Source organism: Pelobates fuscus, chromosome 2 (genome assembly GCF_036172605.1).
Source record: "Pelobates fuscus isolate aPelFus1 chromosome 2, aPelFus1.pri, whole genome shotgun sequence".
Classification (NCBI taxonomy): Eukaryota; Metazoa; Chordata; class Amphibia; order Anura; family Pelobatidae; genus Pelobates; species Pelobates fuscus.
The window spans coordinates 223,888,981-223,903,646 of NC_086318.1; the positions used below are offsets into that span (position 1 = coordinate 223,888,981).

The 14,666-nt window shown below is 38.9% G+C and overlaps 1 protein-coding gene across 1 annotated transcript in view; it reads left to right on the top strand.

The window, feature by feature from the left end:
* The window catches only part of FNDC1 (fibronectin type III domain containing 1), a 219,065-nt gene that overhangs the window by 111,464 nt on the left and 92,935 nt on the right, over window positions 1-14,666 (top strand). The gene's annotated exons all lie outside the window — the stretch shown is intronic.

Sequence of the window (14,666 nt, forward strand, 5' to 3'; positions counted from 1 at the left end):
GTGTTCTGCAAAACCATAACTGCAGATCTTGTGGTTCTTTGTATCCCATTTAAAAAACATTGGTAGAGTTGTTTGATGAGATGTGCATTTTTAATGGAAATTTACCATCTCATTTAAAAGCAATTTAATCTGTTCAAATTGCATTCCTTTTAAATGAGCACTTTGACCAGCTGAAATTTTATCATGTGTTTAATTGTTACCTCCTCAAAAATGTAGTTAAATAATCCTATGATTCAGTGATTTAGAATTCTACTGGGACATTTGCCCCAATCTAGCAAAACACTGACAACCATTCGTTCTGCTTTAACTCTGTTTAAAGGGTCATTTATCACGTTGAGACAACTGTCTAATTTAAAAGTTTTAATTTTGAATGAGTCAGTTGCCTCACTCTGCAGGCTGAAATAAGCAGATAAATTTAATGTATTTTTTTCCATATTTATCTGCTTTTTCTTTCTTATGCTTTCTGCACCCACTCCAGGGGGGCACCAATTTAACCAATCGGTTTCCCATCCCTAAGTATACTGGAAAAGTGCATTGCACATGCCTGCCATATTTACATATGTGCAGTTGGAAGATATATTGACACATCCTGACAGGGGGAGAAGAGTACACCAGAGCAGGATTTGGTATTCTATTTCTCTCTGTTCTGCTGCACAACGATGCCCTGTTTCTGTCACTAGTGGACTGATGCTGTAGGGTGGCTGCAGAATCTCCCCTATCTGAGCGATGTGCCTAGCAATGCAAACTGACCAAGTTTACATTACGTTTATAAATATTTATTACATAATTTTCAAAGAGATGCATGTGCCTTTAACCCTTTAAAACCGGGGGGCGTACTATTACGCCCTTTTTTAAGCGGCTCTAAACGCCGCCGGGCGTAATAGTACGCCCTCCGGTTTTTTCTTACTTACCGGTCGCCGGCGATCCCACGCCGGCGATCCCACGCCGGCGATCGCGGTTGGGGGGACTCCCAGGGAGTTCTATATAGCCAGACTATATTATTGCTGTGATACTTTTTACTGTTTTGAAACTCAAATATTTCTGTTCAGCGAAGTCTCCCGAGTACAACAGTACCCCTCATGTACAGGTTTTATGTTGTTTTCAAAAAATAAAAGGCTTGTGTTTCATTTATTTCACATTAAAATTCGCCAGATTGCTTACGTTGCCTTTGTGACCCTATGGTAGCCCAAGAATGAAAATTACCCCTATGATGACATACCATTTGCAATAGTAGACAACCCAAGGTATTGCAAATGGGGTATGTCCAGTCTTTTTTAGTAGCCACTTAGTCACAAACACTCCCAAACTTCCCAAAACACCATAAACCCTGTACATAGGGGGTACTGTTTTACAAGTGAGACTTTGCTGAATACAAATATGTGTATTTTATTGCACTAAAAGCAAACAGTATTATAACATTGACAGTTAAAATGTCATGTAGAACTAAAAAAATAACATTTCTTATTTTCTCCCTTTTTTATATTAAATTATGTTTCATAGCTAAATATTTGATATTAAATGAAAGCCCTGTTTCCCCTGAATAAAATGATATATAATAAGGGGGGGGTGCATTTAATAAGAGGTGAATTACGGTTGGACAGACATATAGCGCAAATGCCAGGTTTTGTTTACGTTTTGTTCTGTACATTTGGCTCAGTCCTTAAGGGGTTAAACACGACTTTTATAAGCTTATTTACTAATATTTATTAATACTAAGCTTTATGTAATTTTTGTAAGATGTTTATGAACAATATCCCCCATAATGCTCTAAATGGCTATAGATAATGGTCAATAAAGTAACAGTTGTGCTCAAAGATTTGCAGTTTGCAGTTGTGCTAAAAATTCTGCATACAATTGGTAATATATCAAAAAAGAAGAGAAGGGCTGTGCCACTTATACGACAACGGTATTAAAATAATCAGTTATACAGCAACAATATTAAAATGATCAGTAGAAACAGGGAGACGTCAGAGAGGGGAATTAGAAGTTACTAAAATTATAGTCCCAAAATAAAAGTTCTCACATCAAAGGACGCCTATAGTTACAGAGGTAAATGCAGCTGTAAATGCTTGATAAAATGTCAAATAATCCTGGATCGGAGGAGCGTAACCCATTGGTTCCCAATTTTTTTAGATTCAAGGCGCCCTTAATATTTCAATATTTTTCCAAGCCGCCCAAGTCAAAAAAATGTCTAGGTTGTATACATGTACAGCGCTGCGGCATATACTGGACCCCTGTGCAGCAGAAATGTTTCCCTGTCAGAGGCGGATCCAGAACCTAATCTCGGTAGGGGAACTGGTAGTTTATTTAAAGAAACAATCCAGAAACAATAACCACTACTGTGGTAATGGTGCCAGGAGTGCTGTGGTGCCCTCCCAGGGTAAGTAGTTTAAAAACAGTTTGAGAACTTACCTGGGGTCTGCCAGGATAGGGGCATTGGTGTGTGTGTTTGTGTGAGGGGTGCAGTGAGTGTACGGGGGTGCATTGTGTTTGTGAAGGATGTAGTGTGTGTGTGTGTGTGTGTGTGTAAGGCGTGCATTGTGTCTGTTTGTTTGAAGGGTGCAGTTTGTGCATATTGTGGGGGGCAGTGTGTGTGTATGGAGGCAGTGTGTGTGTATGTGTCACAACAACTATATGATCCAACACACAGATCTATGTAACATCTACATAGAATATAAAAACAGAACATAACAGACAGACAGGACGTAAACCGGTCCTTAGAATGGCCAGGTTAATACATTGAAGAATAGAGAATAGCCCAGGGAAAGCAGAGGTCAAGGGAGCCGGTAACACACAAGATTGATAAGAAAGCCAAGTTAGGGAAACCAGAAATTAGAATAGTCAGGAATAGCAAAAGTCAATAACCAGGAATATCAATAACAAGATCAGGAAAACGCACTCTCGTATGATCATAGCACCGTGGAAATATTCTGCGGTGCCCCTGTGTATATAGTAAAATAAAAATATATAGTAAAATAAAATAAAAAGGTAATTGGCACAATAAGAAGTGCAGTGACCAAAAGATCTTTATTGGTTTAAAATACAGGTAATAACATCCAAACGCATTTCACAAAAAGGCTTTTTCAAATGGAGTAAAAACATACAACCTGGTTTAATGGGGTTTATATAGGTAAAGGGTCTGTTACAGAGCTCCTTATACCCCGGCTGGGTACCTCCGCCAAGGACCGCTTCCTAGCTGGAACAGGGGACAAACCGCAGCACTTCTGCCAACATTCGCCATGGCTTGACTGGGGCCCTGGAATGGTGAATTCGCTCTAAACATCCCCATGCACTGGACGACACTCAGTCCTGGGAGCTCTGGTCCTTACAAGGACTTTCCCCTTTGAATCCCCTGCAAGTGGGAACAGCAGACACAGGGGTTAAGTCTTCCTTCCCTCCAATAACAGGACGACACACAGTTTTGGAGTGCAAGCTGGAATGCTTTAATGGCAGCCACAACTGGCCTTTTATGCAAGTCCCCATGCAAGGGGCACTCCCTCCTGGACCTGATGGTAGCCTGCAACAAATTTATACAACCCAATGACATTGGCCTCTAGGTCCAGGATACTCCCATACACAATTATACAATCCCTCCCTTATGCCTGGGAGATAATTGAGTCAAGCACTATACTAAACTATATCTCCAAACACAAAAACTCACATCTTTACAAACACCCAAAAAGTACCTTAAAATACACAAAACACCTCAAAAGTACATCCCCTGATAGCCCTAATCTGGGTGACCAACATATCCAAAAATCACCCATATCAGTTCAGGGGTTCAGGAATTTCCTGGAAGTTCTTTATTTGACCGACCACAGGCATGGTCCCATGCCCAAAACAGTTCCAGAGAATCAGGGCTTGCGGTCGGTCTAGTTCGTTAGTTTGAAAACAAACAAATTACCAAACAGAGTCAATAGTCTTACCCTGATCCAGACGAATGATTTCACCGAACACTGCCCTTGTATAGAACCTGAACACAGGCGATGATGGAAGTCCAGCGGTATTCGGGAGTTTCTGTGTCCGATTTTAGTTCGATGAGATTCATGCCCAAACATGAACAAGATGGCCGCCACTTCGTGGTTGTCCATAGGAATTGCCGCCACCCAGACGAACAATTCGAACACTGCGGTGAGAAACGTTCCAAGTTGTTAATAGGTGTTAAGAAGCTCCAGGTTCTCTGGAGCTCCAGCTCTCTGGTTTGTGCGGTTGTTCGGTAACCGAACCATATAATCCCAATTGCACGAACAGAGTCTTTTAAAGGTATTTTAGTCAGATCTATTGCAGGGGCCATAGTCCTGGGTCAAGAGGCTGGCGAGCAGGCCCATCCAAGAACCAGTGACGAGGTTAAGTTCGTCACAGGGTTGTTTTAAAAGGATCAAAATTACATTGTTAGTTGGTCACAAAACAACACATATATAATATAATACAAAAAGGAAATAAAAAAAAACAAACATATGTATATATATAAAAAGTTCCTACATTTAGGAATGAATATATGTAAATAAAATGTAAAACAAGCGTTATTGGGGATATTATAGGCTTCTAAAGATGAAGTATGGGACGAGCGTCATAGGCGCATCGTAATAGCCCGGCCGCTAAGCCTTATGGGGACTGTAGATTATAGACAGTGTTTACACTGTCAATTATGTTGGCGAAGCACTCGCATACGCCTGCATCGCTCAGAAGGTTGGCAACAGTGGGGAAAGTATATGACATGCTAGGAATCTGCGGAGACAAGGGGAGGAAATAAAACAATTCCCTAAAAATAAATAATACTTGATAAAAATGGCCGTGGTGGCCATCTTGGAAGGGGAAATAGTGGCGGTGGCCATTTTAGGAGGGGAAGAGATATATTAAGAGCATTAAACGAGCTGTGGTGGCCATCTTGGAGGGGGGTAAGGAGATAGCAGCAGCCATTATAGGGGGGAAGATAAGATCTCTTTATAAGTATAGCGAAAATAGCATATTTAAAGGGAAAAGAGGAGTAGGTAGGTACTGACATATAACCAGATATGTAGGATAAAAGAAATAAAACGAAAAATATAGTATACAATATTTAAATAAAATTAAACAGATCAAAATCTGCATTAAGACCATGGGGTGCCAGTGTTTGTAAATTGAATACCCATTCCATTTCTGTTTTACCAAGAATATTTCTTATATCCCCCCACTCCAGGGGGTAACACATTTTTAAATACCAATACATTTTACCATTTTGGGATCATTATTATGTATGGCAAAGTGCTTAGATAATGAGTGGTTAGGGTATCTTTTGGAGATATTCTTGCAGTGTTCGCTTAGTTTAATTTTTAGGCTTCTTATGGTCATCCCAACATATTGGAGGCCACATGGGCATTCCAACAAATAGATAAAAATGTTTGTGCTACAACTAATAAAATCTATTATGGTATGCATTTTGTTTGTTCTGTTAGACATGAATTGTGTTGTTTTAAATGGTAACGAGGGGTCAGTGCTCTTGCAGACTATACAACGTTTACATTTATAAAACCCTTTCGCTTCAGTTAAAAAAAGAGGATTGGGATTGTTTTTTGGGTTTATGTTCTCTAGTAAAATTAGTTGTTAAAATAGATTTAAAATTAGGCGCTCCTCTAAAGATAATATTGGGGTTTTCAGGTACAATCTCCTTGAGAGTTTCATCTTGCCTTAGTAGATGCCAATGTTTATTCACTATCCTTTTAATATGGCCGCTTTTATTGTTAAAAATAAAAATAATAGGGATAGAGGGGGGGTTTTGTATACTGAAAGATTAGCCCTTTCTTGTTTTTTTTTATTATTTCTATTGTGCTATCTAGACTAGTTGGTGAATAGTTTTTTTCACAATTTTTTTTTTTAAATTGGTTTCTTCGTTAAAATCATCAATTTGAGAAAAGTTCCTGCAAAGACGTAGGAATTGACTTTTGGGAGCACTTTTTAGCCATGGCATATAATGGCGACTTAACTGGTCTATGGCTGTATTAGTACAAACTTTTAAAAAAATATATATATATATTTTCCCATCTATTACATTTCCCATCTTTAATAAAAATATGTAAGTCTAAAAAGTTAATGGATTCCCTGCTATATTAACAAGTTAAAACAATACCTCTATTGTTGGTGTTAAGGTTGTTTATAAAAGAGCTCAGAGAATCCTCTGAGCCATCCCATATAAAAAAGAGGTCATCTATATATCTTAAGTAGGTGACCAAGTTTGCCCGTCAGGTAGGTCCACCCCAAATGGCTGAGGATTCCCTTCCCAATCAGGCATAAAGAGGTTAGCATAGCTGGGGGCAAACCTAGTACCCATAGCCGTACCTCTCTTTTAGAGCTAAAAAGAGTCTAAAAAACTGAAATAATAGTTTTTTTTTAATTATATTGATACCTTCTAAAATATGATCTATTTGTATATCTGGGATTCTTGCGTCAGTCTTTAAAATCTCCTTCACAGCTTCCCAACCTATATGATGGGGAATTATCGTGTATAGAGATTGGACATTCCATGTTACTAGTATAAAATTTGATTGCCAATTAAAATTATTTAAAACTCTTAAAAGTGACATGGAGTCTTTCAAATAAGATCTCATTAGTTTTACCGAAGGTTGGAGGAGAGTGTCTATGTACTGAGATAGATTACATAAAAGAGAGCCAATCTTAGATTCAGCTTTAGAAGCTTTTGGTATACATGGAGATATCAGAGGATTTATAATGGCCTTATATACTTTCCCGAAAGCTAAGGTGGTTGGTAGCGGGTTCTCCTCTGAGTGGTTCCAACTAAAATATGGGACCAGACAGGGATGCCCGGTCTCACCACTTTTTATATTTAATTGCTAAAGAACCTCTTGCTGTAGCAATAAGAGCCAATGATCAAATCAAAGTGCTGCAAGTTATAGATGATTGTGTTAAGCTAACTATGTATGCAGATGACGTAGTACTCACACTTAGTGACCCGATGAACTCTATGAGAGAATTGATACCTTTGATGGAGGAATTCTCTATATTTCCAGTTAGAATTTTTTTTTGGACAAATCGGTCTCACTCCCCCTCAATTTGCCTTGGGATGTCATTGAAGGCCTGACGCAGGTTTTTGGTTTTTGTGTCAGGGAATCGTTTAGTTGTCTGGGGGTGGAGATCGCCTGTGATCCCTTTAAAATAATTTACTTCTTACCATTACTAAAAGAAACCTGTAGAAAAATGAAGGAATGGAGGAAATATTGAGATCTCATGGTGGGGGAGAATTAATACAGTGAGATCATATATTCTTCCAGAGTGGATTTACCTGTTTTGTATGGTACCTATGGCTTGCCCAGACAGCGTTTCGCCCCACAGCGAAACGCATCTCGGACCTTCAAGGAAGACCACCTCAGTGACTTTTATTTTGGTACCTGTATCTATTGTAGTTTTTATTTGTTTTTTAATAAATTGTTACTTTTACCATACATCAAGTAGTGGATCTTGAACTGCTTCCTGCATCTTCATAAAGAAGGGTAGTGCCTCCCTTAAAGGCACATAGGCGGATACAGATAGAGCCTAGTATAACTGGCTCTATTCCATGTGAGCACATTCATGCAATTTAAATTTGATTATTCCTTGATCTATACGTATTTGCACCAGGATTTTGTCTTTTTTATCCACATATTTTGTGAGCCGTATATCCGGAGAAGGTCTGGTATTACCAGGCTCTTCACCATGTGAGTTGGATATACATCTTTTCTACACTTCACCCAGATTTTACAAGCATACTGCACCATGATGTGTATTTTCTTATTTTAGATTATATTGTTCTGTATACCCCTTTAAAGTGGAATATATGCCATCTCAATAGGGGTAAGACATTTATTTTTAGCGCTCCACTGAGTGATCTTTGTGGTGGTAGCGTGATCCACTAAGTTCACTGCCTTTTTTTCACATATTTGTTTGTGTAGGATTGGGATACCTGCACGTGTGTTTGAGCTGCTTTTTTATATTTGTATTATCACTAAGCGCCTATCTGCACAGAGCACTTTATTTTTGTAATATAATGAATTATTGGGAGAAATGTAAAAAATAACTATCCATTTAAAATAAAGTAGGACTGAAGGACTTTCACTTGTTGCGTGCTGACTATAAGTTAGATAACAAAGACATTTTTAACTATCTTAGAATAAAAGGTTTCTTGAGTAATTATTTAGCAGTTGGAAAATCAAATAAACTAATCTTATTGGAAAAGCTATTTGAAAAAGCTACTCCAACAAAGATAGTAGCTGGCTGTCTAGAACTGGCAAATAGGGATCCAGATATACCTATTGAGCCCATACTGGAGAAGTGGGGTACAGTTTTAAATATTCAAATTAGCTGCAAGGAATGGCGATATTCTTGGAGCGTGGTATATGAAAACGTTCATTGTCTCAATCTATTGGAGTGCCACAACAAACTTTTAAACATGTGGTATTTGGTCCCAAATAGATTGTCTAAATTCTTTCCAAATCAAGAACACACATGTTGGAGATGTAGGGACCAAAGAGGTGAATTTCGATATATCTGGTGGGAGTGCCCACCTATTCAGCTGTTTTGATCAGGAGTAAAATTCAAGCATCTATCGGTAAATCCTTTCATTATGGCCCTGACCTATTTCTACTGCAGTTTAACGTTAAGCATACTTTTGGAAATGATACTCCTTTGGTTACTCACATATTATTAGCTGCAAAAATTATGATAGCCAGATATTGGAAAACATTTATCACCCCAATTTGGGCTTTGGTTAAAGAGCAGCTCAAATTTCAACTAAGAATGGAAAGAGGTATTATAAAGGTTGCACATGACGTGTTGTCCTTATGGTTAAGTCTAATAGAGAATTTGTAAAAGGTGATTATGGTTTGGTTGGTTTTTACCCTCCTTGGTATTTATTTATTTTTGCTCTCTTTTAATTTTGAACAAAGGGTACATCTAGGACTATGTGTCATCTCCAGGACTCCCTCCTGGTGACTCTCTCACTTACACAAGAGAAATTTGGAAAATAATTATGGCCATTTTGTTTTCTTTTGTCTTGTCTGTGTGTGTTTACGCAAGTTTGTCCTTTGATCCTTACCTTCAGAGTATATAGATTAGGAGTGTGGGGTTTACAATCTGCTTGTTATGTATTTTTTTTTTTATGATAAGTTTTTGTACGTTCTTTATGATACGCTCTGAAGGTGAACTTATGTATAGTAAATACCAAAGAAAAAAGTTACCTGCGCTCTCTCCTTAATCCCTATGTATATTTAAACAAATGGAGGTCATTTAGTTACCGCAATGGCCATTCAAGGGAATGCCCACCTCCAATGGCCATTGGAGTAACTAAATGACCTCCATTTTTCTAAATATACCTAAGGATAAAGGAGAGAGCACAGGTTACCTTTTTCCTTTGGTTTTTACTATATATATTGGGGCTGATGTGTACTGTGGTCGTTGCTGCCACCCAGGAGTGATGGGAGTGAGCGCAGGACTTATCTTTTTGTATTATGTGTAGTAAATGTCAAGAATTGCATATTGTGTTTTTGTCTATATGGGAAAACTAATAAAAAAATAAATATGGGGGAGGCGGAGGGAAAGAGAGCCAATCCTTGACATGATTGGTCTGTCCGGAGGTTTCCTTTCATTTTTATGTATTTTGGACAGAAAATAGATTACAGGGATTTTGGGGTATTTACTATTCAAGTAATTATATTCATTTTTGTTTAAAATATTCTAATCTAAAACTTTTTGTAAACAGAGATAAAATCTTTTTTAAATTCTTTATTTTTGTAGTGTGTACGATTATAACAATTGCTTAAGAGGTACTCCAAAGGCATTCCTCTAGCGCATTACAGTTTAAACATAGGGGTAGACAGTAGATCTTGCACATTTTTTGGTAAGGAAATAGACAGTATAGGTTTACGTTGCTTAGATAGGTTAAAAATGCAGCATAAATTTTGTTTATATAAGACAAGAAGTATTAACGAGATTTTCATTGCATGGCTGGATATCTATATGACAACATTATCTACGCTTAAGTTTATAGCATGGTATTGAGAGAACAAGTCGCAAAAATAATTAATTAACGTTAATGGTACGTCTAGCCTGTAGTGCTGCATGACCTGTAACTTGGCTATTCTCTATTATTATGTAGTGCTGCATGATCTGTAACATGCCTTCGGCATGACAGAAGTGAGTCCAGCATGATGTGTGGGGAGAGGCATGAGTGCACTCCCAGTGTGTGGTCTCTTGCCTCTGTTCGTTCCGTCATGGGAGGCAGCTTGATCACTGTACTTAGCCGCAGGAGACAGGAATCCCCTATGTTTGGAGGTCGGTAAGTGGTGGCTTTGTGGAGTTGAGGAGCCCCTCTGTTTGTCCACCGTCAGTGCGTCCCCAGAACCTCTGGTGCGCTGTGCCTTGGTGGTCTCTGGTTGTGCCGCCATTTCAGGTCTGTCTGCCACGTCAGCCATTTTGGTGGCGGGGGTCCTCCTGGACCTAGGTGTCGCGGGTCGCGGGGACAGTCTCCTGAGCCTGGGATAACCCTCAGCGGTCCAAAGGGGGGGGGACGAGGCCTGTACCGCGTGGTGTCAGAGTTCTGAAGGGGAACCACAGGGCAGGATAGCGAGGCGGCGGACGTCCACCTCACTCACCACCCGGGTGGGCCTCAGATGCAGCTAGGCTGATGTGCCCTCTCAGGGGTCAGTACGCTTATGCACCAGCTCCTCTTTGCCCGCAGGACCGCTGCTTCTAGACTGCAGATGGGTACGTTTTATGCTTTTTACAGGCATTAATGTCGCTTGTCTGCAGGAGCTCGTCTTGTATGCGACCTCTCATCATGGCGGTCCGGCCCCGCCCCTGAGATAAAATATTTTGTACATTCAGAGTGGGATCTGAGGATAATCTTTCACTTCAGCATCGTTTAATTGTCTGTGTGCTTCTTCTATATACATAGCGCTGGATAATATGACTAACCCTCCAACTTTGTCTGCTGGTTTAATGACTGTACTTTTGTCTTCCTGAAGTTGGTTCAATGCAGTCCTTGCTAGTGGTATTAAATTATGGGATTCATATTTATTGTTGGCAATTTTTTCAAAATCTTTTAAAACCAATTTTTCAAACATTAAAATATGTACTGATTTAAAATTAGAACGATACAATTTTGATCTGTCTTTAAGATTAGTATTAATGTTCTAAAGCTCTTCTTGAGGTGTAGAAGAAGGTGAAGTGGGTGGATGTATGGTATGTGGATTTAAGTAATTCTTATCAATAAAAAATCTTTTTAGAGTGGGTTTGTGCATAAACTTATTTACATCCAAGAAGGCTACGAAAGGTTTAAACAAATTAAACTACAGCCCCCATAAGGCTTAGCGGCCAGGTTATTATGACATGCGTCACATGCTTCATTTTTAGAAGCCTATATTATCCCCAATAACGCTTGTTTTTACATTTAATTTACATATATTGATTCCCTAATGTAGGAACTATATATAAATATATATATATATATATACAATAATATATTTATATAAATAGCGAGGGCTGGTGCAATCCTGTGGTGCCCGGTGCTGGTCTGGCAAGGATCATGTAGACATAGCAGAAATTACCGCACTCCAAGGACTTTGTAGAGATTTTTAAATAAAATTTATATTTTATTCAATCCATTTAGGAAGTCAACATTTCAGCTCCCACATGGAGCTTTCATCAGGACAAAACATAACAAAACATTTGTCCTGATGAAATCTCCATGTGGGAGCTGAAACGTTGACTTTTAAATGGATTGAATAAAAGTTACATTTTATTTGAAAATCTCAACAAAGTCTCTCTCTCTCTATATATACATGTTTTTATTTCATTTTTGTATTATATTATAGATGTGTTGATTTGTGATTTGTAGCCAGCTAACAATGTAATTTTGGTGCCATTTTTAAACGACCTAAACCCCATTAAGCCAGGTTGTATGTTTTTACTCCATTTGAAAAAGCATTTTGGCAAAACACATTTGGATGTTATTACGGTACTTTGTAATTTTAATCAATAAAGGTCTTTTGGTCACTGCACTTGCTTATTGTGCCAATTACCTTTTTAGTTTATTTTTACTATATTATATATTTTATACTTCCTGGCATTTTATTATTTACTCTAAGAAATCCTAGGTGGGGATCATACCACCAACATTGGCATCATAGAGCAGTGGGTCTGCTCTACACTTGTGAGTACTATTTCTTATTTATTTTATAATGTTTTATTATATTATTGAGAGCACTATTTGTTGCATTTTTATCTTCCCCTGAGTTTCCAGACACTCTTACCACAGAGGCTGTTTTCCATCACATCCTATAAGTGCAGATTGTACCACTGTACGCTGTAAAAGCTAGAGCTGGCCATAGCTCTGGGAAATGTGAGTGTGATATTGTTACTCTTATTTTACCTATTACACTAGATTTGACATACTACACCAGGGGTAGGCAACCTCCGGCACTAGTGCCATGCACGGCACTTAAGGTGTCTTTGCACGGCACTCAAGGCTGCTAGAGCCAAACAGGCTCTGTCCTATCAGGAGTCCCAGTGAAACTTCAGATATCTGCTAATACGAAGAGGTGGTGAAGGACAATCCTCAATTTATGCATTGCAGCACATAGAGTAAGGGATCTCAGATCACATCCTCCCAGCACTTGTGAATGGGAATCCACACTGTAGTAGAGCAGCCTGCAGCTGCTGTTGCAGCTCCTGTCCTTGACCTGTACCTGGCCAGCCTGGTCCCCACTGGAACCCAGAGAAGCCACCCACACTGCTAGATATACACAGAAATGCCCAATAACACAGCCCACAAACAAACATACACATACACACACAATCCGCACAAACGTAACCCGCTAACAATCCACATACATGCACACAACCCTACATGCAGCCTCTCACATGCAATACCCCAAACAGCCCCCACACATACACACACCAAACACACAATGTGACATGTCCATCCACACACAATTCCACAAGCAGCCCCCATACACAGCCCACATTCATATGTATCATACACGATACCATAAACTACTAATGAACATATACAATATAATAGCTCATATACGCACAAATACAAAGATACAAAGCAATTACAGTATAAATAACACAAGCAGAATATGGCAGCATACAGACCTCAATTAAAAAAAAATAGGACCGGCACGCTACGGGACATCACAATCCTATATCGGCACAGTGCTGCTAAAAGGTTGCCTACCCCTGTACTACACCATTGGTTCTCCCTGCTTTCCCTTTTGTTTTTTTATATGGATACCCAAGCTATCTGAATTGGTTACCATCATTACGATCCAGGGTTATTTGATTTTTTATCAAGCATTTACAGCTGCATTTACCTCTAACTATAGGCATCCCTTGATGTGAGAACCTTTATTTTGGGACTATAATTGTAATATCTTCTGATTCCTACCACTGATGATCATTTTAATATTGTTGCTGTATAACTGAATATTTTTTTTTTAATTCTTTATTTTTCTGTGCTCAGTTGTACATAAGAGTTACATTCAGCATTTCATGAGATTGTTAATTTGCAAGTATTCAGCTGTAGCGAGTATTCCCTTAGCATTTGGGATTAGTGTCAAGATATTCAGTAAAATGCGTTTGGCAAGCACTTTTTTATTTTGACCATGTTTGGGGACGAACCCGGGGCTAGCTAGATTTCCGCCGATAACTGATTATTTTAAAACTGTTGTCATATAAGTGGTGCAGCCCTTCTCCTCTTTTTTGATACATACTTACTGACAACTTTTCGAAGGGTTGAGAGGGATCACCTTCTAGGGTTGCTGCCTTTTGATAATCATTTCGTTACCTAGCGCTGACTCATTTGTGTGTATTAAATTGGTAATATATGTACCATATTTAAAGAAAACATGAGTGAGCAGGCAACACAGATCTTTCTTATGGGATTAACCATATTCAACTGTAGATTATAACAAAATGGCACAATCATAAAATAAAACATGGAAACAAAGAAAAAAAATTAAATTACTCCTGTTCAAAAGTCTACATACCGTTAGTTCTTAATACTGCGAATTGCTCCCTTTTGCATCAATGACAGTGTGCAGTCTTTTGTAATAGTTGTCTATGATGCCCCTAATTCTTGCAGGTGGTATAGCTGTCCAATCGTCTTGATCAAATGCTTCCAGGTCATGCAAAGTTGTTGGTTGTCTTCCATGAACCACATTTTTGAGATCTCTCCAGAGTGGCTTTGTGATATTAATGTCAGGAGTTTGTGATGGCCACTACAGTACCTTCACCTTTTTCTGCTGTAACCACTGAAGGGTCAACTTGGCCTTGTACTGAGGGTCATTTTCATGCTGGAAAGTCCAAGAGTATCCCATGTGCAGCCTTAGTGCAAAAGAATGCAAATTGTCTGTCACTATTTTCTGCTTTCATCTTGCCATTAATTTTCACAAGATTCCCTATGCCTTAAGAGCTCACAACCACCAAAACATCAGTGAGCCACCAACATGCTTCACAGTGGGGATGTTATTCTTTTCACTATAGGCCTTGTTGACCTCTCTGCAAACACAGTGCTTATGTTTGTGACCATAAAGCTCTATTTTGGTCTTGTCACTCCAAACTGCAATGTGTCAGAAGCTGTGAGGCGTGTCAAGGTGTTGTGCATACTATAACTGGCTTTTTTGTGGCATTGGCGC